The sequence below is a fragment of the Balaenoptera physalus genome (genome assembly GCF_965194825.1).
Source record: "Balaenoptera physalus genome assembly, chromosome: 5".
NCBI classification, from domain to species: Eukaryota; Metazoa; Chordata; class Mammalia; order Artiodactyla; family Balaenopteridae; genus Balaenoptera; species Balaenoptera physalus.
The window spans coordinates 75,062,812-75,090,394 of NC_138884.1; the positions used below are offsets into that span (position 1 = coordinate 75,062,812).

At 37.8% G+C, this 27,583-nt stretch overlaps 1 protein-coding gene across 2 annotated transcripts in view; it reads left to right on the top strand.

Moving 5' to 3' along the window:
* LOC309662085 (uncharacterized protein) overlaps nt 1-27,583 on the top strand; it is a 144,367-nt gene that overhangs the window by 108,507 nt on the left and 8,277 nt on the right. The gene's annotated exons all lie outside the window — the stretch shown is intronic.

Below are 27,583 nucleotides of genomic sequence, written 5' to 3' on the forward strand. Positions count from 1 at the left end.
ATAGGACGCATCTCAATTTGGGTCCTGGTGTTATGGAACCAAACCTGGGTCCACTCACCTGTGCACAGTAAAGCCAATCTACTGACATTGGGTTGTGGTGAAAGAAAGTGCAGCATTTACTGTAAGGTGCCAGACAAGGAGGCCAGGACAGCTAATGCTCAAAAAGCCAGAACTGCCTGATGGGTTTCAGGAAAGCATTTTTAAAGGCATGGTGAGGGAGGGGAGTCACAGGGTATGTGATGAGCTCATGCACAATTCTCTGATTGGTTGATGGCGAGGTAACAGGGTAGCGTCACAGGGGTTAACACTGTCATTCCTCAGGCTCCGGTAGGTCTGGGGGTTACATGCTCATAGTCACCAAGTCGTTAACATTGTCTTCCATTTGGTGTGGTTTTAGCATCTATAAAACAACTCAGGAAATGTGCATCAGATACTGTTATGTAGGTACTTCAGAGAGGAGCTACAACAGAGGACATGGGGGAGAGGTCTGTCCCGGGAAGTCCCTGTAGGGTCCTGCTCAAGGTTACACTGGGAACAGTAATGAGGTGCTGAAGTGAAGAAGGAGAGAAAAGGTGTTTCCTCTCTTTTATCTGCTTTATGAAGTACAAAGCTCTGGCCTCTCCCTCCTATTTCCTAAGGTGTCTCCTCCCAGTCCTATTATGTTCCACTTCTGCCCCATGAAAGGGTCTGAGCCTAAATGCCCACCCTTCACAGTAATCTGAGGATGACTAACCTGACCTTAACAGTCTCTGCAGTACTTGCATTTTTTAACGGAATATTTGTGAACCCAAGGGAACTGCTAATTGGTAGAATTTCTGGCTGGATGATCAAAGCAACATGTAAAGACCCAGGTAGTGAGGGAATAGGAGTTTGAGGTTTTGCAGGACGCTTTGCTGGCAGCTCCTCGCCCCGTCACGGTTTATCATTGCTCCTTCTTTTCTTCCCCTTCAACTCCATAGTTTGTCGAACATCACTGAGATTTTTTCCCGCTGACTATTTGGCAACCACAGACGTTCCGTTTGGGTGAGGAGCAGAGGGTGGACATGATGATGTGACTTCTTATGTGGATTAGGAGTCAGCAGTGCCATATTTCTGTGGACTTCCATGCTTTCTAAAGGCTCAAAACTGCTGTCTTCAGAAGAAAATTTTTTTTGCAATCTCGTTTATAATATTAATTTGCTTAGTAAATCTTCCCTCCTTCCTTCCTTCCTTCTTCCCTCCCTCCCTCCCTCCCTTCTTCCCTCCCTCCCTCCCTTTGTTTCTTTTTTAGTAGCTAGGGCCAAGTTAAATTGTACCTTTGTCACAAATTCTGAACTAGTCTAAAATAATGAGCAATCACAAAACATGGGCAAGTAGAATAAAATTCATAATCTGTAGTTTCTTAGGTGCTGTGCTTAAGGAATAAATGAAAAAACTGAGTTTGAGTATATGGAGGGGCAAATATGTACACCCTCCCATGTGCCCTAATCACTGTGAATAGCAAGGTAACTAAGTTCTGTTGAACTGTCACATCCGTCTCCTCTTCTCCACGCCCACTGCCTGAGGCAGTCCTGAATGTGCACAATAGTCCTTATCTCCTGGCTCACTCTTCTCCCATCCAGCCTCCCACATTGCCTTAGAGTGGTCTATCTAAAACACAGATCTTACCATGGCATCTACCCACTTGAAACTCCTGTTGGCTTCTCATCACCCTCTGAATAACGCCTGTACATCTTAGCACAGTAAACAAAGCCCCTTTCCAACCTCGCTAAGCCCAACTCCCCAGGCTTGCCTCCATCCACTCTCCCCAACAGTGAGATTTCTCACTGTCCTTTACCTGGGCATCCTGTGTACATTCCTACCGATGAGGCTTCTCTCCTGCTTTTCCCTCTGCCTGGACTTCCTCTTTTACTTTGCTCACCTGAGCTGCCTTCTCAGAGGCAGAAATAATCATTCCCTCCATTTCCTTGTACATTATATATAATATAAAATGTTGCAATTTATTATAACATCTATTGTGGTAGTTATTTTTGTTTGCTTTTCTGTACTCCAACCTAAGAAGTGAGCTCTGTCAAGACAGGGACTTCAGTGCTTCTGGAACATAAAAGATGCACAAATGTCAAGACCGAATATTGAAAAATGATGGAAGGAGTTGAGTCAATGTAAATGAAGCAGAACAGGCAATATAGGGTGGGGGAGTGAGAGATACAAACTATTGGGTGTAAGATAGGCTCAAGAATGTAGTGTACAACACAAGGAATATAGCCAATATTTTTCAATAACTGTAAATGGAAAGTAACCTTTAAAAATTGTATAAAAATTTAAAAAAAAATTTTTTTAAGACAACTATGTCTAGTTAATGTTAAGCCATGGGAAGATTAAATTTGCCCAGTGAGAGAGTATAAAGTGAGAAGAATTCCAAAGCCAGAATTCTGGGAAAGCCTATATTCAAGGAAAGAGGATCAGAATAGGTTGAGGTGTAACCAGAGAGACAGGAGGGGAAGTGAAAGGAGGGGTTGGCATAGATGCCAAGAGAGGTGAGTCAGGAGAGCTGGTCATTGGGTCAGATGCTCTAGAGAGGCAGGATGTGGTGTGAGGAACTTCTGAGTTTGGCTGTAGAAAGTCATTGGTGATCTTTGATGAGGGTATTTAGTAAAGTAGAGGAACTGGAGGCCAGGTCATCTCGATGGTGAGTAATTATGCAGGAATGAAGAAGGAGAAATGCAAACTACTCTTTCTAGGGTTTGTGGCAGGGTAGAGAAATAGAGCTAGAGCTAGTGAAACAAAGTGCAGAGACCGGTTGTGCTTCTGGGCTGCGGGAAAGGAGCCAGGGGCCGGGGAGGCTGAAGTCACAGTTGTAAACTGACCAGGTTGTCATTCTCAGCATTGTGTGATGGCTTAAGTGGGGGATTAGACTGGGAAAAGTTGTTTTTTGTTGGTGAACTGAGGTTTGACCCTGGTAAATGAGGCAGAGTTTGTTTTGTGGCCTGTAAAATGGCTCTGAGGGAAAATTCCAAGGTAAAGTTCCAAAGAAGCATTTTGAACAGTAACTTTTTTGGAAAGAACATAGAGGTGCTTAGGATGAATTTGGAAGACAGTGGTTATTTGTATGTTTAAGTTCTGGTGCTCTGGCAGGAAGCAGATATTATAATTATTTCCATTTTACAGATGAAGGTAGAGGTACAGAGTGTCCTGGCTATCCTCCCCCACAAAGTCTGGCCTCTTCAGGCTGTACTGGCCCTCTTTGCCCGTGTGTATTGAGAACGTTCTCTTTTGGAGATGTTTTTCCACATTTATTACTAATGTGGGTAATACTATCCAGTTTGAAGGTACAGAGATCATCCAGGTGAGGGTTGCTTCACTGGTTGTCTAGAAAGATGTCGTAGATTAACCTTAACCTTGGTGAAGTCACCAGACTCCCAAGTCTGGTTCTTAGCTTTGTGACCCAGGAACTTCCCTTTCTCAGCATACCAGAAAAGTCATCCGACGCAAGTGGTCTGACTTAAACTTAACAACACTTAGCAAGCTATCAGTTTATGATGGGGGCTGTTCGTTCACCATGACACGTGCGCATCTACCCTCCAGGAAGCTCTTCCTGGTTTCACAATATCTTAAAACCTGTATGGACATAAATCAGGTGGTTGCTCTATGAGCACAAAGACAGAGCAAAGGAGGTTGATAGTATAGCCGGAACTCTCAGGAAGCTAAGTGAGTTGTTTCTAACTCAGAGCAGGGCACTGCCCTTTAGTAAGCATATTTATTTTCCTCAGGGTCAGTGTTTTTTCCCCTGAGCAATGTTACATGGATGAACTCTGCCAACTTTAGCTGTTCTGATCCCCGTTTCTATATTTTCATGTAGACCAACCTCTCATATTGAAACATTCCTTATTAAGAGATATTAATATCACCCAGATAAATTCGCTTCTTCTGTTTTTGAGCCAGAATCCGTTTTTAAAAAATTGTGGCTACCTTTGGCATATGTGTTGATTTTTTTCAATCAAGTCCATTCTTTACCCCTTTTCCCTACCTACACTGTACTGCCCGCACAGACATGGCTTGATCTGAAGGCGGTAACTCACAGAACTCCTTGCAAGAAGTTACTTTTTAAAAATTGCATTTTGCTTACTTAGATAGCTGTAAAAACACTGCTTGGGGAAATTAAAGAAATAACATAGCACTACTCCCCATAAGCTATTATCAGAGATTCTAGCCATTTATATTTTTCTCCTATATTGGTTTGTTCTCCGTAAAACTCCCTGATGAAAACCCAGAGATCTTTGGACCACAAGCACAGTTGCATTGTATGGCTATTCAGGTTCTTAATACCTTTTTTCCTTTGAGGTGTACTCTCCCAGATCCCATCTGCTGACTTCTTTATTAACTTGATCTTTAAATGTCTTTATATTTATTTGACTTCTCCATGACTGAAGGCCATGTTCTTCATTTGCAGTTTGTGCTCATCTTGTTTTGACTAAAACATTTTTTTAAATTTCTTGACGTATAGTGGATATTCAGCTATTCCTTGAAGTTATAACTTCATCTATAATGCAAACATAATCCTGGTACCAATTTATATTAGACTTTATCCATGGGTTCAATCTCATATTACTTTCAGGCTTCCAACCATCTATGTTCTTTAGTTCCAAAGATAGGGAATTTGTGTTGTGTTCTAGGAGTTAAGAAACTACTATCGGGACTTCCCTGGTGGCACAGTGGTTAAGAATCTGCCTGCTAATGCAGGGGACAAGGGTTCGATCCCTGGTCCGGGAAGATCCCACATGCTGCGGAGCAACTAAGCCCATGCGCCACAACTACTGAGCCTGTGCTCTAGAGCCTACGAGCCACAACTACTGAGCCCACGTGCCACAACTACTGAAGCCCACGTGCCGAGAGCCCGTGCTCCACAACAAGAGAAGCCATCTTAATAAGAGGCCTGTGCACCACAACAAAGAGTAGCCCCCGCTCGCTGCAACTAAAAAGAAAACCTGTGTGCAGCAACGAAGACCCAACGCAGCCAAAAATAAATAAATAAATAAATTAATTAATTAATTAATTAATTTAAAAAAAAAAAAGAAAGAAAGAAACTACTATCAAGTGAGAACGACTGGAAACCTTCCAGAATTCTAACTCACGTTCCTCCTCCACAACCTTGGGGCATTTCTATTTTTTAATTTTTTAATACAATTTTTAAAGGTTATACTCCATTTATAGTTATTATAAAATATTGGCTATATTCCCCATGTTGTACAATATATCCTTGTAACCTATCTTACACCCAATAGTTTGTACCTCCCACTCCCCAACCCCTTTCTTCCCTCCACCACTGGTAACCACTAGTTTGTTCTATAGTTTGTTTGAGTCTACTTCTTTTTTGTTATATTCACTAGTTTGTTGTAGTTTTTAGATTCCACATATAAGTGATATCATATAGTTGTCTTTCTCTGTCTGACTTATTTCACTTAGCATAATAGCATCATGCCCTCCAAGTCCATCCATGTTGCTGCAAACAGCAAAATTTTGTTCTTTTTTATGACTGAATAGTATTCTACACATAACGCATCTTCTTTATCCATTCATCTGTTGATGGACACTTAGGTTGCTTCCATATCTTGGCAATTGTAAATTATGCTGCTATGAACATTGGGGTGCATGTATCTTTTCGAATTAGTGTTCTTGTTTCAGATATATACCCAGGAGTGGAATTGCTGGGTCATATGGTTATTCTGTTTTTAGTTTTTTGGACCTCCATACAGTTTTCCATAGTGGCTGCGCCAATTTCCATTCCCACCAACAGTGTACAGGGTTTGCTTTTCTCCCAACCCTAGGGTGTTTTAGAGTGGCTTCCTAGCAGACGCTGTCAGTGCCACACCCAGATTCCTCCCCTGCCACCGCGGCATGCTCTAGCCCACTTCCAGATGCCAGGATCTGCACCTCTTTGACTAAGTGCTTTTCCAGAGCCATGTGCTTTTCTCAGTTAAAAAGGGAGGGCTAGAAGAAAGGAGTAGGGAATTAATACCCCAAGCACCCTCAACCAAGGACTGATGGGACATGGTGTACAAATACCCAACAACCCTTCCTCTAGGGTTTTTTTACTTTACTGCTTCCTTCCTTTCCCTGTCCTAGTTCCTCATCCCCTGCTAGTACTTCCTGAACCTCCCAAACTGCTTTCACTGCAATCCTTATCTCAGGATTTGCTTCTGAGCCCAAACTGAGGTGTGATATAATGGAGAAGAGGAAACTTCCTAGCCAAAGGGCCAAACAAATCAATATCCAGAAGTTACAGCTGATGTACTATAGTGGACATAGAGCCTGGTACTGAATAATAATTGTTTTATGAATGCTTTCCAAATAATCATTGCTTGTGGTCCTCCTCTCAAGGAGTGCCCAATCCAGTGGGAGAGGTTGATATATAAACCATGAGACTTTAGTATTGTGTAGTCAGTGCTATAGGGAGGTGTGAGAAACTTCCTGCAGAAGAAGATGTGAGGCAGCAGTTCCACAGGATGGGATTAGGAGTGAAAGAGGGGTTTAGGGAAAGCTTTATTGATGGAGTGGTATTAGGTATGGAAGTTGGAAGAGAGCACTTCAAAAGGAGGAGCATGAACACACATACAGAGAGAGAGGGAGAGAGCGATATTTGAACAAGCCAGGAATACTGCCATGGTGAGGGGAACAATGGGCTGGAACAAGGGGTGTTGGGGAGCAGTGGCTGGGATGAGATGGTGAGAAGCCTCAAATGCCATGCTAAGGAGAGTTGGCCTTATCATACAAGTGATAAGTAACATGATCATATTTTTGTATTAGAATATCTTGTTTCTAGATATATATGGAGTAACTATGGGATACTTAAGGCTATTCTCGGAGCTCAGTTTACATAGAAGGGGCAGTAGAAGGTGAATGGTTAATGTGTGGGATGCCTTTATTTGAATCCCAACCCTGCCGCTTACTAACTGTGTGATTAAAATAACTAACATTTTAAAGATTTTTATTGAAGTATATTTGGCATACAATATTATATTAGTTTCAGGTGTACAACATAATGATTCAGCATTTGTGTGCATTGCAAAATAATCATCACAATAAGTCTAGTTACCATCTGTCACCATACAAAGTTAATACAATATTATTGACTGTATTACCCATATTGTACATTACATCCCCATGACTTATTTATAACTGGAAGTTTGTACCTCTTGATCCCCTTCACCCATTTGTTCCCTCTCAACTCCCCTCTGCACTAGCGACCACCAATCTGTGTTTTGTATCTATGAGTCTGGGTTATGTTTTGTTTTGTTTGTTTTGTTTTTTAGATTCCACATGTAAGTGAAATAATGTTGTATTTGTCTTTCTCTGTCTGACCACTTAGCATAATACCCACAAGGTTCATTCATGTTGCTGTAAATAGCAAGATTTCATTCTTTTATATGGCTGAGTAGTATTTCTCTCTCTCTTTCTCTCTTTCTCTATCATATTTTCTTTATTCATTCATCTATCAATGGATACTTAGGTTGTGGTCATATCTTGACTATTGTAAATAATGCTGTAATAAACATAGGGTTGCAGATATCTTTTCAAATTAGTGTTTCTGTTTTCTTCAAATAGATACCAAGAAGTGGAATTGCTGGATTGTATGGTAGTTATATTTTTAATTTTTTGAGGAAACTCCATACTGTTTTCTATAGTGGTTGCACCAATTTACTTTCCCACCAACAGTGCATGAAGGTTCCCTTTGCTACCAACACTTGTTATTTCTTGTCTTTCTGATAATATCTATCCTGGAGCACGTTGCATATGCATTCGAGAAGAATGTATATTCTGCTACTTTTGGATGGAATAGTCTACATATATCTATTAAGTTCATTTGATCTAATGTGTTGTTTAAGGCCAATGTTTCCTTATTGATTTTCTGTCTGGATGATCTATCCATTGATGTAAGTGGGATGTTAAAGTCCCCTACTATTATTGCTGTCAGTTTCTCCCTTTAAGTCTGTTAATATTTGCTTTACATATTTTGGTGCTCCATGTTGGGTGCATGTATATTTATAAGTGTTATATCTTCTTGCTGGATTGACCCCTTTATCATTATATAATGCCCATTGTCTTTCATTACAGTCTTTGTTTTAAAGTCTGTTTTGTCTGATAAGTATATACTTACACCAGCTTTCTTTTTATTTCTATTTGCATGGAATATCTTTCTCCATCCCTTCACTTTCAGTTTGTGTGTGTGTCTTTACTTTGGAAGTGAGTCTCTTGTAGGCAGCATATAGATGTTTTGTTTGTTTGTTTGTTTGTTTTTATCCATTCAGCCACTCTATGATTTTTTTTTTAATTTATTTTATTTATTTATTTTTGGCTGCATTGGGTCTTCACTGCTGCACGTGGGCTTTCTCTAGTTGCGGTGAGCGGGGGCTACTCTTCGTTGCAGTGCGCGGACTTCTCGTTGCGGTGGCTTCTCCTGTTGCGGAGCACGGGCTCTAGGCGCGCGGGCTTCAGTAGTTGTGGCTTGCGCACTCTAGAGCGAAGGCTCAGTAGTTGTGGCGCACGGGCTTAGTTGCTCTGCAGCATGTGGGATATTCCTGGACCAGGGCTCGAACCCGTGACCCCTGCATCGGCAGGCGGATTCTTAACACTGCGCCACTAGGGAAGTCCACTCTATGATTTTTGACTGGAGAATTTTGTCTATTTACATTTAAAGTAATTATTGATAGATATGAACTTATTGCCATTTTATTAATTGTTTTCTGAATGTTTTTTGTAGTTCTTCTCTGTTCCTTTCTTCTTTCTTTCTCTCTTCCCTCGTGGTTTGAGGACTTTCTTTAGTGAGAAATAAGTAGCATTTATTGAGTCTACTATGTGCCTGGCACAGTTTTAAGTCCTTTACATGTACTCAATTATTAAGTCACTTACCCTTCAGATTCCTCATCTATACAATGGAGATAATGTTACTTTACATTAATAAAATATTACTTTGTGACAATATTTTATGTAGCTGCCTTGCAAAATACTTTGTGTAAACTTCTTATAACAGTGCCTGCCTGGTACATAGCAGGTAACAGGTGCTGGGTAAGTGCTATTGTTATTATTATACGTCCCCTCTGCTCTCAGAAGAGCTCATATGAAGGGGAATCTATGGCTTTGCCTAAGCTCCCCTACATCTGAGTTCAGACATAACCGAACAACATCTCTGGCAGGCACTTGCCCTAGTTGAAGGATAGGTAGGAGGCTGATATGGTGCACTACTCCATAGTCTTACTTCCCTTATACAGCTCTAAGAATTTTTGTCCACTGAAAAAGCTGTTCAACCTAGACCAGAGCCTGTGGAGAGCTGTCCTTTGGTGGAGGTGCTGAAGGAGTTAGGATAAGTTGTTCAGCTGTCAAGGCACCTGAGCAGTGTTCTAGGTCTTAGAACCTAGAAGGAAAAAAAAAAAAAAAAAAAAAGCATAAAACCGGCCGTGAGTTTCAGGATCAGGATTTGGAGCAGCATCTGTCTGATGTACCTGACTCCAAGGAAGTTCTGCTCTGCTGTCTCTGGGGCTGTCTGTGGAGCCTCCAGTGAGCAACTAAGAAGTGGCCCAGTCCAAGGAGAAGATTCACACAGCTTTGATTGTCTGGGGAAGGAGCTGCTGAGTTTCCTTCTGGAAGGCTCTTACTCCTGAAGCTCCAGGTTCTAGTTCTAAATGTCCCAGCTGAAGCTATGACATCTTGAGGGACAATGGAGACTGTGCAGTAAAAAGTTATTAAGTTTCTTATCCAGACATCTGATGAAATTGCAGATTCAGAATTAGGAATGTGGGCTCTAGGCATCCATGACAATTTTGTATTAGAAATCAACTTTCAAATTTCTAGAAACAAATGAGGTCTGAAAAGAGAGACGTGCACTGATATTATGATTTAATTTTTATATTCATAATTTGAACTAATTGTAACTTTTTCAGGAAACCATTGCATGACTATACTGCTTGCTTCAATATATCCTTCCTGATTTTTGTCCTTTTCACTGAGTCTTCCACCCTGAGGCAAGCAGAAGAGGTGGAATTCAACTTTCATCATAAAGCATGATGAACTTGAGTCTTAAGAAGTTTCATGTTCACAAGGAGCTGCTGGGCCATTTTCTGGTATAGATAATCTCAGTACATACTCTTGTCTCTTTCTTGAGTGTGTGTGAGTCTGTCTGTACTATTGACATCAAATTATATATGCTGGTCTGAAAACTGTGTACTTTCTTTTTTGAATAATACATCATATTACGCAAATACCTTTGACATTTGCCTCACTTTAAAATTTAAAAGGATAGGTGTGAGTTATCATTTTGCAATTTGTGCTCCCTTGTGCCATGTAGGCAATAAATATTTTTGATCTACATTCTGTAGCCCACTTTTAAAATCCAAACTTCAGCATCTTTTCAAAATAATATATATAAAACATTTTTATTGTTTATTTCACTATGACAGAGTGCAATAAAAGAGAATTCACTTGTGTCTACAATCTGGAAGTTAAATTACTATTTTTTACTATTTATTTGGTTCATGTGTTTATTATTTTAGGTAAAATTTGAAACATTAAGCAGGTTAGGTATCAACTAAGGAAATAACATTAGCAACTACTATCATCAGTGAGGTAAGAAACATACTTTAGAATACCTTCATGCTAAACATATCAGTGATACCAAATTACAAGAGTACAAAAATTCAGATTCTCACCACAGAGTATCAGAAACCATTTGACTCTCCCTTTGCCCCTCTGCAGAGCATTTCTAAGTCCTACTAACAGTTAGATTGGAGCAACCTCACAGACTTGTAGGATGAAATGCTTGCTACATAATCTATTTAGCAAGAGGTGAGATTGTGATTTTATGCATTAAAAAATATATATTTATGTATCCTGTGGCCTCGCTACTCAAAGTGTGGACCCTGGACCAGCAACATTAACGTTAAATTGGAGCTTATTAGAAATGCAAAATCTTGGGCCCTACTCTAGATATTCTGAGTCAGAATCTGCATTTTAAAAAAGATTCCTGACTCATTCATATGCCCATTAAAGTTTGAAAGGTGTTGCATTGGAGAGATAAAATATTACTGAAGATTTTGAAGTCTGCATCTATCTAATTGTTTGTAGAACTTAGAAATACTCCCAGATGAGCAAAAGAGAGAGTCCAATGGCCTCCTTCCCTTTTACTATATTGATTCTCCATATAGTAAGGTCTACTGCCTTGTGTTGGACGTATCAGGCCACCTCGGTTTGAATCCTGCTTTACCATTTATATAACTTCTCTGTATCTTGGTTTCCCCACCTGTATAAGAGGAATAATAATAGTATCTCAAACAGTTGTGAAGATTAAATGAATTAATACTTTTAAGGCTCTTAGAACAATGCTTAGCACATAGTAAGTGCTCCAAAATGATTCATTACCATCATTTTCAAGGTCTGAGTTTTGTAAGCCATTATCTTAAAATCTCAAGTCTTCCTCTAAGGCTGTTGCTGGCAGAATGGTCCAGAGACAAGGCTGGTCAGCTCAGAGCATCTGGGGTGGAAGGATTTGACTGAAACTCCTTTAAGGCAGGTCTAGGCCTGGCATAGACTGCCATTTAGTAGCTTAGTGCCCAAGTGTAATGACCATGGGATGTTAATTACTGACTTCTCTTCTCCCAAATTTTACTCATTAAAAGTCACAGAAGATTTTTAGCCAATTCCCTGAAACCTTATTATCTTTACTTTGTAAAATAAGCCTCTTGAGTATAGTGGAAACCCACTGTGAACATATCTCCTAATTACATAAGCTGATATAATTGATGGACTAGCTTCTGGCATCTTCCCATTCTTCTCTTTACCCCCTGCAAATAACTGTAAGTAGAGTTAAGATGACAGACTGAATGAGATGGAAATGATAGGAACCTGATTCCATCCTTCACCAACCATCTACAGGAAGAAATGTGCCAGACCAAGGAACACTTATCAGCTAGAGATTTGGTCTCTAATTTCAATATGGAGCCCTGGGGTATAAGGAGGAGTCCTCTTGCCTAGGTCACCGCTTCTGAAATTTTAATATACAGTAAATCACCTAAATATTTTGTTACAATTCAGATTCTGACTTAATCTAGCTGGGTAGGGCCTAAGATTCTGCATCTCTAACAAGCTTCCAGGTGGAGTCAATGCTGCTAATCCACGGGCCACATTTAGGCTGGAACCAGTCTAAGTAGGTTAGAAGGATTCTTCCACACCTGCCTGTCTGAGCCCTCACCTGAATCTCGGCCCTCTGCATAACTGGTTCTCAGCCCTAGCTTCACATTACAATCACCTGGGGTCCTGGTCCCAAATTCCAGATATTCTGATTTAATTGGTTTGGGGTTTATGGAAGAGAGCAAAAAAGGAAGGGTCAGAAAGACATGAATCTGGGAAAGCTTGGACTTTTCACTCCTCTGCATTAACAATGAAATTCCTTCTTGGCACTGTGATCCAATAAAATAACCTTGCCCTTGACCCTGATCCACATTTGGAGTAGAAAGTCAACGAGAGTGGGGATCCTTGAGCTTTTCACGGAGGTAAATAATAACTGCATGCAATCAACATGGGTGTCAAACCAGTTTTATAGAGCAGTTCCAGAGTATTTTTCAAAATGTAATACTGAAACATGTTCTTGGGAGAAAACTAAGTTCAGGAATTTTGAAATGCTGATTTGCTCTGACTCTGGCAAAGAGACAACCAAGTATGTATTCACTTCAGGTAAAACTGTGTAAATATATGATCCTTTTCTTTGAGGACCATGTGCTGTAGTTAGGAAGATGAAACCAATACATGTGTGCAGTAAAAGGTTAACTTAGCAGGTCTGGGTTTCCCCAAACCTGTGCATTCCAAAGAAAGCCTGTCTCTATAGGACTGAGCCCTGGCTAACTCCTAGGAGATAACCTCTGATCCCTTAGAATATACTCACTGAAAAGAGTATTTTTATATGCTTGAGGCCTGACCCTACATTGAGTCCAGTCCAGAGCCCTCAAGTTGGTGGCTGGCCACAATCCCTACAAAAGACTCAAGTCAGGACAGTTAATGGAACAAGCTACTGTCCCCACTGCTGCAAATGATCTCAAGGCTATAGTTGATATTTGTTATCTACCTCCTCTATCATCCATTCTAGATTCCCCTCACCCTAATCCTGCAACATAGGCTAGCAAAGTTCAAGCTATAAGAAGTGAGCATCTAGAACATGTAAAAGGAAATAAATGAAATGTATTGGATGTTTATTAAAACCCAAACTGATACACTGTCTTGTTCTGTTGGACTCCAGGCGTAGGAATTGTTGCTGGCTGTGTAAATGATATTTTGTGATTTGCTGTTATTGAAGGGAATATGTTGTATCCCTCTGTGTTTTGAGGCAGAAAAAAGAAGATTGAAAACTACTGATCTAGAAAACCACTGATATTTGAAAACCTGATTTAAATTTAAAATTTTCTAGAGAGTAAAGAAGTATCTTGATTAAATATGTACAACTGATCATCCATAATTTATGAGGCAAAGAAACATTTTTTATGCTTATATGAGAATTATATCCTGTCATTTTCTTAATATCTGCCAGAACCCTATTTCACAACACTGGTCACTAAAGCCCTTAATTTGTTACTGTGGTCAAATTATATTAAGACAACTAAATAAAAATTTAGTGCCATTCCTCTTTAAATCAAATCACCAGAGAGGCTTCTATTTAAGAAAAACTTAGAAAAAAGAAACACACACACACACACGCACACGCACACGCACACACACACACACACCCCAGCATTCTCTGTTTCTTATTTGAATTCATTTCTATTTTAAGAAGTTAAAAGCCAGGTCTTTTTTTTTTTTTTTTTATTGGAGTATAGTTGCTGTGCAATGTTGTGTTCGTTTCTGCTGTACAGTAAAGTGACTCAGTTATACGTATACACATATTCACTCTTTTTTAGATTTCCTTCCCATTTAGGTCACCACAGATCATGGAGCAGAGTTTTCTGTGCTAAACAGTAGGTTCTCATTAGTTATCTATTTTATACACAGTATCAATAGTGTATATATGTCAATCCCAATCTCCCATTTTGTCCCACCCTCCCTTCCCCCCTTGGTAACTGTAAATTTGTTCTCTACATCTGTGACTCTTATTTCTGCCCTGCCAATAAGTTCATCTGTACCATTTTTCTAGATTCCACATATAAGCGATATTATATGATGTTTGTTTTTCTCTTTCTGACTTACTTCACTCTGTATGACAGTCTCTAGGTCCATCCACGTCTCTGCAAATGGCACTATTTCATTCCTTTTTATGGCTGGGTAATATTCCATTGTATGTATGTACCACATCTTCTTTATCCATTCCTCTGTCGATGGACATTAGGTTACTTCCATGTCCTGGCTATTGTAAATAGTGCACTATAAAGCTCTCAGAGGAAAACATAGGCAGAACATTCTTTTACATAAATCACAGGAAGATCCACCTCCTAGAGTAATGAAAATAAAAACAAAAATAAACAAATGGGATCTAATTAAACTTAAAAGCTTTTGCACAGCAGAGGAAACCATAAACAAAAGATAAAGACAATCCACAGAATGGGAGAAAATATTTGCAAATGAAGCAACCAACAAGGGATTAATCTCCAAAATATACAAACAGCTCACGCAGCTCAATATCAAAAACACAAATAACCCAATCAAAAAATGGGGGGGGTGAGATTTAAATAGACATTTCTCCAAAGAAGACATACAGATGGCCAAGAGGCACATGAAAAGATGCTCAAAATCACTAATTATTAGAGAAATGCAAATCAAAACTACAATGAGGTATCACCTCACACCGGCCAGGATGGCCATCATCAAAGAATCTACAAACAATAAATGCTGGAGAGGGTGTGGAGAAAAGGAAACCCTCATATACCGTTGGTGGGAATGTAAATTGATACAGCCACTATGGAGAACAGTATGGAGGTTCCTTAAAGAACTAAAAATAGAATTACCATATGACCCAGCAATCCCACTACTGGGCATATACCCAGAGAAAACCATAATTCAAAAAAACACATGCACCCCAATGTTCAGAGCAACACTATTTACAATAGCCAGGACATGGAAACAACCTAAATGTTCATCAACAGATGAATAGATAAAGCAGATATGGTAGATATATACAATGGAATATTTTTTTTATAAATTTATTTACTTTATTTATTTATTTTTGGCTGCATTGGGTCTTTGTTGCTGTGTGCAGGCTTTCTCTAGTTGCGGCGAGCGGGGGCTACTCTTTGTTGCAGTGCGTGGGCTTCTTATTGCGGTGGCTTCTCTTGTTGCGGAGCACGGGCTCTAGGCACACAGACTTCAGTAGTTTTGGCACATAGGCTCAGTTATTGTGGCTCACGGGCTCTAGAGCACAGGCTCAGTACTTGTGGTGCACGGACTTAGTTGCTCCACAGCATGTGGGCTCTTCCTGGACCAGGGCTCGAACTCGTGTCCCCTGCATTGGCAGGTGGATTCTTCACCACTGCGCCACCAGGGAAGCCAATACAATGGAGTATTACTCAGCCATAAAAAGGAATGTAATTGGGTCATTTATAGAGACGTGCATGGACCTGGAGAGTGTCATACATAGTGAAGTAAGTCAGAAAGAGAAAAGCAAATATCATATAATAATGCATATATATGGAATCTAGAAAAATGGTATAGATGATCTTATTCGCAAAGGAGAATTAGAGACACAGACATAGAGAATAAATGTATGGATACCAAGAGGGAAAGGGGTGGGGTGAGGGGAATTGGGAGACTGAGATTGACACACATAAATTATTGATATTATGTATAAATAAACAACTGGTGGGAACATACTGTATAGCACAGGGAACTTTACCCAGTGCACTGCAGTAACCTAAGTGGGAGGGAAGTCCAAAAGGGAGGAGTTATCTCTATGTGTGTGGCTGATTCATTTTGTTGTGCAGTGGAGGCTAACACAATATTGTAAAGCAGCCATACTCCAATAAAAATTAATTAAAAAAATTTGTATAGCCATAATGGAGACCAGTATGGAGGTTCCTTAAAAAACTAAAAATAGAGCTACCATATGACCCAGCAATCCCACTCCTAGGCATATATCCGGAGAAGACCATAATTCGAAAGGATGCATGCACCCTGATGTTCTTTGCAGCACTATTTACAAAAGCCAGGTCTTTTTTTTTTTTAATTGTGTCAATGACTTAATGTGTGATGTTATTTCATATTACATAAATATAAATCAAACACCCAGGAATCAGGCAGATGCCAAACAGCATAAGACAAATTCTCTAAAGAGGTTATGAGCAGAGTTTCTAAGAATTAACTGCAGTTTGTTAAAAATGCAGATTTTCAGACCAAATCCCAGATTTTAATTTAGGAGGACTGGGATGGGGTCTAGGAATCCATCAATTATTAACCAACTCAGTGACTTTGGTAAGAGATAAAGAGGTTGCTACAGAATTAAGCATACCTTTATTTCTTACTTGAACTGGATAAATGGATGATGGGTAGGACAGAATGAACATTATTAGGAGAATCAAAATAGAGGCAAGACCAAGCCAAGGTATTTTAGCCCTTAAGGTTCAGATTAGAAAAGGCCTCCAATATCAAACTAAAAAACCTGGGGATTAGAGTCTTGAAACCACCTAAGGTTTCAGAATACAGAAATAATAGTATGAGAGTCAACATTTTTAAAAGAATATTGACTTGATGGGATAAGTTGCAAAGCTGGAAAGCCTGTCAGAAGGTTTAGAATGAGGTAATAAGGGTGAGCATCAAGGAGGAAGTACTGACAATAGAAACCAAAATGTCAGAGACATTTAGTAAATGTAAAAATTCTGAACTTCCTTTCACATATGTAAGGACAGGAAGTTAATATTAAATACGAGATTTAAAAATATTCATTACAAACAATAATAACCACAAAATTAGCAAATTTGGTCTTTTGATGTCAGGTTACATATGACCAAGAGACTTCATGGAGTCAAGAGCTGAGTCATGATTTTTCTTCCCTCTAAATAGATAATCAGGGCAAACCTATTCAAAGAAATTAGGAAGTTTTCACATTATGATGACAAATGCAATAAAAATATATATGAAATTATTTTATAAAAAAAATAAAGATGAGATAAAACTGTAAAATTCAACCTTTACTGTCGGTGTTATTATTATTGTTGCTGTTGTTATTCAGATCTCTAATTCCTTGCCTAAAACCCTTGGAGCAGATGTGTGTCAGAATTCAGAATTTTTTGGCTTTTGAAAAATAACATCATATGTTTACCATGAATTACAAAAAAACTCCCATTTGGTCTGGGGAAGAATCCTGTAATGAACAGATAAATATCTCTGCTGCAAAATGTTGAATACTCAAAGTAGATGGTATAAATAAGGGCTATGAGTAGTCTTTACATTTCAGGCCAAGTTTTGCCACCAAATTAATTCAGGTCATGTCAGATTTCTCTGCCAAATGAGTTATAAAACCTAGTTTGGGCTTTTGTGACTTAAAAATTGCAGTTATGGGTTTGTGGACTCTATTATTATTATTATCATTACATAGCTCAAACTTGGATTTAAAAGGGCAAATATCACCTGTACCCAGAATGTTTGCTCAGTGTCACTGCTTAGAAGGTCCTACTCATGGCGGAAGGAAATAGGCTTTCTTGTTAGACAGATCTGGGTATGAATCAGACTTGAGAAAGTCACTTACTGTCCGTGAACTTTCTTTTTCTCATATATAAAATATGTATAGTTAACTCTGTGGACCCTTGGCCTTCTCCCAGGATATATCTTGAGAACTTATGAAACTACAAACTTGTGAATATCTCTAGATAATATAAATTCCCTCACAAAATTTAGTATATTGTTACTGAACCCAACTGCTTATCCTCTAGCTAATCTGTTGATAGTTACAAGTAGTGGGGAGGTCTGGATGGTGGAGCTCATAAGAAATGATTATTCAAAAGGCAGTTGGAACAAAAATGACTGTTGTTGGTTTGTTTGGCTGCCTCTAATGCAGCATCTCTTAGTCACTTACGGGGAGACACACTTTGTTCCTTATGTGCAGCTCTATCTTGCCTTGGGCATGACGCATCCACGAGAAACATCCAAATATGAAAGAAAAATATGAGGCTTAGCTTGGACTTTTTATATCATGAAAGAAAATGCTGTTTGAAGGTCACTACTAGAAAAAAAAATGTGCATGGAAAGTGTTGGAAAGAGTAGTCATTTACATCAAATAACTCAATAATTTGAAATGAAAATTTCTCCAAGAGACTGAGAAAAAATAGTAAATATATTTTCAATAATGGCTGCCAAAGCAAGGGCACTTTAAATACCTAAGTCAGCAGAAGGTTTGTTCATAAAACAAACTTCTATAAACTTTAAATTTTCACTTTTCTGTTACTTGTATTTCTGTACAAAAAAAGGCATTTGGAAATAGACATTCTGCTGATGTTATTTTTAATGTAATTCATGACAGGCATATAATTTTCAGGTACTTTTGTGATGTTTAAGGATCCTTCACTTGAGGAGATACAGGATTTAGGGCATCTCTAGAGCCATTTACATTTACCATAATCACAATCCAGCTGAGCTTAGCTAAGTATGGCTCATGAATCTAGAGTTATACGGGATAAAGTAAAATAATTCAGGATGCCTGGAGTGTGTTATTTTTTGGTGTATAAGATTCAAAAATGAGTCAAATGAATTTTAAGATTTCACAATTAATAACAAAAAAAGTAACACTTCAGTTCTCTCTTGGGGAATTAAAACGACTCTCATGAAATCATATCCTCACAGAGTAGAAAGTCACAGAATGAAATCATCAATCAAACCTTGGAGAAGAAAGGAGACATTATCCACTTGATATCTTTATGTTTTAAATAAGTACAGTGTGTGCTTGGAAATGAAAGTCTGGCCATTAAAGCTACTGACAGGCAACGAGAGCCTTCTTTGCTTCTGTCCCAAGAGAATGTTAATAATGCTTAGGGGTGATGTTTAGAATAGGCTGTGTTCTCTGAGCTGTCCTTTGACATAAGAGTGATCAGTTATCTTGTGTGACTGGGTCTAGATGGTGTCCTTTTTGAGTGTGTCCTTACTGTGTTTTTAAAAATAGCAACCATTATAAATGAGAATGCTAATGTTTGGCAGTTTTGATATCACCAATAAATATTATAACTAACTTCTAACAAATAAGAACAAAAATAATACATTAGAAATCTATATCCAAAGATAATTTTCTTTCTCATTTATTCATCTGTCATCTGGACAAGTTATTTAGTCTCCTTAAATTATTGAAAATAATGCTAATGATTTAATAATAATTTGATTACAGTGACTTTATTGTTTTGTTAGATTTCAATTTTCTTTTATTCTGACAGTTTTCTAATGTTTACAATTACACTTCTAAACATTTTCCTTAAAATGACAGATAACGTTTAAAGAGAAAAATTTCTGACATTTATTTTACTGGTTAATGCGTATCTTTTTATATCACAATATTGCGTTCCTGACATTTTTTAGTCTAATATACAGGCGTTTCAGGTGTGTAATGTCAGGATTATTATTATAAAATTCTGTTTAGTAGAAACGTGAATAATCTTACAAAGAGATTTCAAAACAGGTAAGAAAATATATCCAATAGGAGGTTATAGATTTATGTAGTTGAAGTCAAGGGCAAGTGGTAGTACTTCTTACAAGTCTTCTAGGAAGCATTTCCAAGATTTCTTTTTTTTCTTTGAAATATTGAGGAGAAAATCTTTTAAAGTAGTTTCTATACAATATAAATTACATGTAAACAATATTTCTGATAATTGATAAATTTTTGTTTATTTTTAGGAAACATAGTCCAACATTTACAGCCAATTTGCTTTTTGGAAAGTCTTACTGGAAGGAAGAGTTATACCTACCCAAAGCCTCACAACCTGTTTTACTCCTTTTAACCTTGAATATCACACTTTACAGACTGAAAACACTTCATCACTAAAAAGCTTAATTAAAAGATTTCCAAACTTTGCCAGGAAATCTAGGGAACCATGATTTCAAGTTAATATCTTTATAAATTTGGTGTTAAACTGTTACCAAAAAAAGTATGTATTGTATTGTAACTTCCCCTATATACAGAGATGCAAAATAAAACAAAATCCATGATCCCTCACAGCCCTCTGAGATTATATTCACATCCTAGATTCACAGTAAACTATGGCACACAGGGTAACCATCCCCCAGAATGACAGACTCCAAGCTGACATACACAAAGCTCTAAAAGAAACTTTACTTGAAAAGCAGGTGTATCCAGGATCCCAACACCAGGTCATTCAATTTAAGGCCTAAGGAAACTGAACTTTGGTCAGCAGGTTTTTGCTATACCTATCTTATTGTCCACCAATCAATCATGGGTGGGACATCATTCAACAAATATTTATTGAGCACTTACTACATTGATTACAGTGACTTTAAATAGTTTTCCATGTTCCTAGGATAATCAAAGTGCTCAGAGAAAAAAAGTTATTATGAATGCTTCTATTTTCTTGCCAATAGATTTTTCTTAGGTGGTACAACTGATACCATCAGGATTTCACAAGAATTAGCCCGCGTGAGAATCACCCATGTTAGTCAGAAAAGCTCTAAATGATAACATTTCCTCGTTATTAAGACTTGTTTCTCTCTGAAATAATCAAATCATGGGACAATAGAGCTGTTTTATTACTAAATGTAACAATGATATTCTTTTATACAAGAAGGGTAGTTTTTAAGGAGAAGTTGTGTGTAAGGTACTTATACTCTATTAACTTTTAGTACTCCGAGGCAGTTATTTGCTAAGTAATACCTAAGGAACAAATTTTAGATGTTCCCAAGTGAAATATTGTGGCTGGTTCAACAGTTTAAATACTTGGTTCATTTTTTAAAATGTATACATATATTAAAAAATGTTTTATTGTTTTAACATTTTATTAGGAATATTTCAAACCACATGATTAGAGAGAAAGGTTCAATGAACACCTAGGCATTCATTCCCCAGCTACAAAACCATCAAAACATGTTCTATCTAACTCAACCTCACTCCTTGCCCCTCCCCCCACTGGATTATTATGAATCAAATTCCAGATAACATTTAATTTCATTTGTAAAAATTTCAGCATTATCGCTAAAATATAAGGCCACACAAAAAATTAACTCCAATCCTATCATCACCTTAAAAAGTAATAATATTAGGAAAGCTAAAATTAAAAATGATTGATATCAAAAGTTGGTGAGCATGTGGAGCAACTGGAACTCCAGTGCTGGGAGTGTAAAATAGCACAATTACTTTACAACTTCTCATAAAATTAAATATACATCTACACTATCACCTAGCAATTTCACTCCTAGGAATTTACCCCCAAAGAAACAAAAACATATACAGAGGGTCCTGGCTTAGGATTTTTCAGCTTTACAATGGTGTGAAGGTGATATGCATTCAGTAGAAACCATACTTGGAATTTTGAATTTTGATGTTTTCCGGGCTAGCAATATGTGGTACAGTCCTCTTCCATGCTGCTGAGCCAAGCAGTGAGCCACATTTCCCAGTGAGCCATGTGGTCACAAGAGTAAACAACCAATACACTAAAAACATTCTGTACCCAGACAGTCATTATGTTTTCCACTTTCAAAAAAAGTGTTCAATACATTACATGAAGTATTAAGCAATTTACTATAAAATAGGCTTTGTGTGAGGTGATTTTGTCCAACTGTAGGCTAACGTAACTGTTCTGAGCATGTTTAAGATAGACTAGGCTAAGCTATGATGTTTGGTAAGTTGGATGTATTAAATTCACTTTCGAATTATGATATATTCATACAATGGGTTTATTGGGAAGTAACCCCATCCTAAGTTAAGGAATGTCTGAGTGCACAGAAAGACCTGTGCAAGAATGTTGATAATGTTTTACTCATAATACCCCAAACTGGAAACCACCCAAGTGTCCATGAACAGGAGAATGGATTGTTTTTAAAGTGGAATATTTATACAATGGAATGCTACTGAGCAATAAATAGAAGTTAACTACTAGTATATGCAACAGCATGGATAGATCTCAAAAACATTATTTGATATATAATCACTAGAATGGATGCCATCAAAAAGACAGTAACAGATGTTGGCAAGGATATGGAAAAACTAAAACTCTCATACTTTGCTGGTGGGAGAGTAAAATGACATAGCCACTTTGGAAAATAGTTTGACTGCTTCTTTACAAGTTAAACATAAATGTACCATATGACCCAGTAATACACCTACTTATCTACACAAGATAAATGAAAACATATATGAGGACAAAGACTCACATGTGAGTGTTAACAGCAGCATTTTCACACCAGCCCCAAATTCGAAACAACCCGAATACTCAATAAGAGATGAATGAATAAATAAAATATGGTCTATCTGTACAATGGAATATTATTCAGCCAATAAAGAGGAATGCTACAACATGGATGAACCTAAAAATATTATGCTAAGTGAAAGAAGCCAGACACAAAGACCACAAATTGTATGATTCAGTTTATATGAGTTGTCCAGAGAAGGCAAATGTGTGGAGACAGAAAATAGATTAGTAGCTGCCTGGGTTGGATGTAGAAATGGGGATTACTTGAAAATGACCCTACTGGATCTTTTTTTTTTTTTTTTAAATTTTGGTTTCTGCTCTGATTCTTTTTATTTATTTGTTTGTTTGTTTGTGGCTGCATTGGGGTCTTTGGCTGCACATGAGCTTTTCTCTAGTTGTGGCGAGTGGGGGCTACTCTTCGTTGCGGTGCGCGGGCTTCTCATTGCAGTGGCGTCTCTTGTTGCAGAGCATGGGCTCTAGGCGCACGGGCTTTGGTAGTTGTGGTACAAGGGCTAAGGAGTTGTGGCTCATGGGCTCAGTAGTTGTGGCTCGCAGACTTCAGAGAGCAGGCTCAGTAGTTGTGGCACACGGGCTTAGTTGCTCCGCACCATGTGGGATCGTCCCGGACCAGGGCTCGAACCAGTGTCTCCTGTATTGGCAGGAGGATTTTTAACCCCTGTGCCATCATGGAAGCCCGGGCCTACTGGACCTTACTGGGATGATAAAATATTCTAAAACTGGATTATATGATTGTTGCACATCTTGGTAAACTTACTAAAAGTCATTCAATTGTATACTTAGAATGAGTGAATTTAATGATATGTAATGATATGTAAAGAAGCCAGATACAAAAGAGTGTGTTAGTGTATGATCTTTTTATATGAAGTACAGAATAGGTGAAATTAACCTATTGTGCTAGAAGCTAGAAATTGGTTACTCTGAGGTAAGAGCTGGGGGTTATTGACTGGAAAGGAACAGGAGAAAACTTTCTGGGGTGATGGAAATTTTCTACATCTACATCTATATCTTATTTTGGGTGGTGGCTACCCAAATTGTTAAAGCAGATACAATTATTAAAACTGGTCATACTGAACACCTAATATCTGTGCACTTTATTGTATGCAAATTATACATTCATTAGAATCATAACAATATTTCCCTTAATACTATAGAATATTCACTTCTGAATCCCCAATTATTTATTTGTGTATAATTGATTTGTTTGAATTAGTATCTAAACAAATTCCCTACATTGCCCTTAACTGGTATGTCTCTCAAGTCTTTTTTTTCCTCAAGAAAAATAACAAAATTGATTTATAGGTAGTGTGTGTTTTGCACATGCATTTCCTTCACTCCATTTTTTCAGTACTTTTTAAAGAAATAATTTACATATGATAAAATGCAAAGTGTTCAGTGTATAGCTTGATAATCTTTTGAATATGAACATGTATTTCTAATTTAAAAGGTAAATTGGCCACATTGTAAAACATGTGAAATTGAGAGAAAATAAAAACAATCACAATCACCATTTTGGTGTATTTCTTTTTATCTTTTTTTGCAACCGCCTCTTAGTGAAATAATATATTTATAAGTGCTATATCATCATCATCATCATCATTTCACAGGCATATATTGCTGAGGAAATGGTCAAATTTGCAGCTATAAATCTTAGTAAATCAACCATATTGGATTTTGAAGCCCCAAGCATACTATCTGATGCTATTCTATCGTGTTCGTATCTAAACCACAGTTAGGTAAAGGACATACATGTGTGCAGCAGCAGTGTGTAATTCGCCTGTCTTCTGACGGATTGATTTCTTTCTCTAGGGTATTCACAAACCTGCACACATTTTCCCGAGGACTGTAAAGGTCTTTGTGTTGGATGCAGGGGAAAAGAGACTATTATTCCATCCATCTCCAGACCCATACTCACTTTCCAGTATAGTTTTCCCGTTGATGGAAGGATCACACAGTTCTTTCCTTTGACATTTTCAAGTTCTAAACGGAGTATGTTTTCTTGAAAATGAAGTCTTGTCCCAGCATATGTTTTGATCTACACTTACTGTAAACTGACTTATTCCTTACATGGGCTTTTTGAAAACAGTTTCCATGTAATGCTTGAGGTGTTGATTTTTCTTGCGATAGCATTAATTCCCATATAAATGCCAGGTTTTGTTGAAGAAGAAGAAACTAGGCTAAATGATGGGACCCTTGGGACGTGGATATTATTATTTTTACAAGCAGCATTTTTCTCTGGTCTGGAAAAGTTCACAGCATTTCTGTTTTTTTTTTTTTTTTTTTTTTTGCGGGGTGGGTGGGGTGTCACCACTGCTGTTCCCTTTCCTGGGATGTAATGAGATGCAATTGATCTGTTAGCAAAAAATGGCTTTCAGAGGCTGCAGATACAGTAAAATCTAATCAAAGCAAACAATATTATCCTAAATTGACTTTGAATAAAAAGTGGTTATCCTACTTTCTGAACAGCTTTTAAAATAATACCAAAAGGATGAAAACACAATCAAAGGCAACTTAATATTCTTAAAAGTTTACAATAGGGCTTCCCTAGTGGCACAGTGGTTAAGAATCCGCCTGCCAATGCGGGATACACGGGTTCGAGCCCTGGTCCGGGAAGATCCCACACGCCGCGGAGCAACTAAGCCTGTGCACCACAACTACTGAGCCTGCACGCCTAGAGCCGGGGCTCCACAACAAGAGAAGCCTCTGCAATGAGAAGCCCATGCACTGCAATGAAGAGTAGCCCCCGCTCACAGCAACTAGAGAAAACCTGCACGCAGCAACGAAGACCCAATGCAGCCAAAAACAAATAAATAAAATAAATTTTTAAAAAACTATTAAAAAAAGTTTATGAGAGCTTTTTCAAAAAACAGTGCTGGAGCAGTTAGACATCCATAGGCAAAAAAAAAGAAAAAAAAAAAAAAAGAAAGAAGAAACAAAGAATCTTGAGTTAAACTTTGTACTTTATGTAAAAATTTACTTAAAAATAATCACAGGCTTAATTAAAAACAAAATACAAAAATATAAAACTTTTATATTTAAGAGAAAATCTTCAGAACCTAGGACTGGGCAAATAGCTTTCAGACTTGGCACCAAAAGCATGACTCATAAAAGGAGAAATGTGATAAATTGCATCTCACCAAAATTAAAATTTTTGCACTGTATGATATCACTTCTGTGTGGAATCTAAAAGATAAAACAAACTAATGAATATAACAAAAAAGAAACAGACTCACAGTTATAGAGAACAAACTAGTGGTTACCAGTGGGGGGAGAAGAGGGGAGGGGCAAGTTGGGATAGGGGATTAAGAGGTACAAACAACTATGTATAAAATAAGTAAGCTACAAGGATATATTGTACAACACAGGTAATATAGCCAATATCTTATAATAACTGTAAATGGGGTATAACCTTTAAAAATTGTGAATCACTATGTTGTATACCTGAAACATATAATATTGTACATCAATTATACCTCAATGAAAATTTTTAATAAAAATTAAAATATTCTAGACTTCAAAAAAATTAAAAATTTTGCTCTTTATGAGGAGGATGAAGGGCCAAGCTGAAAACTGGAAGAAAATGTTTGTGAATCATATATTCAACATAAGACCTTGTATCTAGAATACAGAAAGAGCTCTCAAAACTCAATCTAATTAGAAAATGGGCAAAAGACATTAGCACACATTTCACTGAAGAGAACATACAGATGGCAAACAAGCAAATGAAAAGATGCACAACATCAATGGCTATTAGGAAAGTGCAAATTAAACCCACAACAAGATATCACTATACACCCATCAGAATGGCTGAGATAAAAACAAAAATAACAATAACATCAAATGCTGGAAAGGATACAGAGAAACTGGATCACTCTTTGCTGATGGGAAAGTAATATGGTACTGCCACTCTGGAAAATAGTTTGTCAATCTCTTATAAAATTAAATAAGCACTTACCATATAACCTAGCAATTGCACTCTAGGGCATTTATCTCACAGAAGTGAAAACTTATGTCAACACAAAAACTGTACACAAATGTTCACAGCAGCTTTATTCACAATAGCCCAAAACTGGATGCCCTTCTGTAGGTGAATGGTTAAATGTAATATAATAAAAAGGAACAACCTCCTGATAATATATAACAATTTAAATGGATCCCAAGGGAATTATGCTGAGTTGGGGGTGGGGGAGCCATTCTCCAAAGGTAACACAGTGTATGATTCCATTTATGTAACATTCTTAAAATAACAAAATAAAAGGAAAAGCAGGTGGCTCCTGGAGTTAGGGATGAGGAGAGGGGGTGAGTATGGCTAAAAAAAGGAAGTACAAGGGAGCTTGGTGGTGATGGAATTGCTCTGTGTCTTGATTGTGATGGTGGTTATAAGAATCTGTGCAATTCATAAATTGCACAGATTTGCATAGAACCACAAATTACATAGAACTACACACACACACACACACACACACACACACAAGTACACATAAAACTGGTTAAATCTGAATAAGCTCTATGGATTGTACCAATGTCACTTTCCTGATTTTGATATCGTTCTATAATTATACAAGATAATTACCTTCGAGAGAAAATAAGCAAAGAACACATAGGACTTCTCTGTAAATTGTTTGGCAACTTCTTGTGAATCTATAATTATTTCAAAATAAAAAGTTTAAAAAGTTTATGAGAGCTTGGGCTGTGTGTTTAGTAAGAGGTCTGGATGGTAAAAGACCATTGTAGTAATTTGTCCCATCTCCTCCTTCTGCCTTCCTGAAAAATTGGTGGGTCTAGATCTTGAAAGTTTCATGGAAGTAAATGAATTCTCCTCCTTCTTTTGTCTGTTCTTCCTATTCTCGGCATTGACACTCCTCATTATGAAATACACAAAAATGGAGTAAAACTTTAGAAGAAGTTTTCAAAACCCTCCCTTCTATTTAATGATTTCTCTTCCTCATCCACTTGTTAGTCATCACCAACATAGTAAAACTTACTGTGCACTTATTTCGTGCCGGTCACTGTTGCAAATGTAAGAATCCCAACTTAAAAGAGAAATGGAAATTTTTGATTTACTTAACTCTGAACATCAAAGGATGACCTGGCTTCAGGCCTGGCCAGATGTCAGCATGTATAACAATTTCCATCTCTCTCTCTTTCTCTGTCTCTCCATTTCTCATGGCTACTTGGTATCATTCCAAGACAGCCTCTCTGCATGTGGTAACCCACATGGTCCA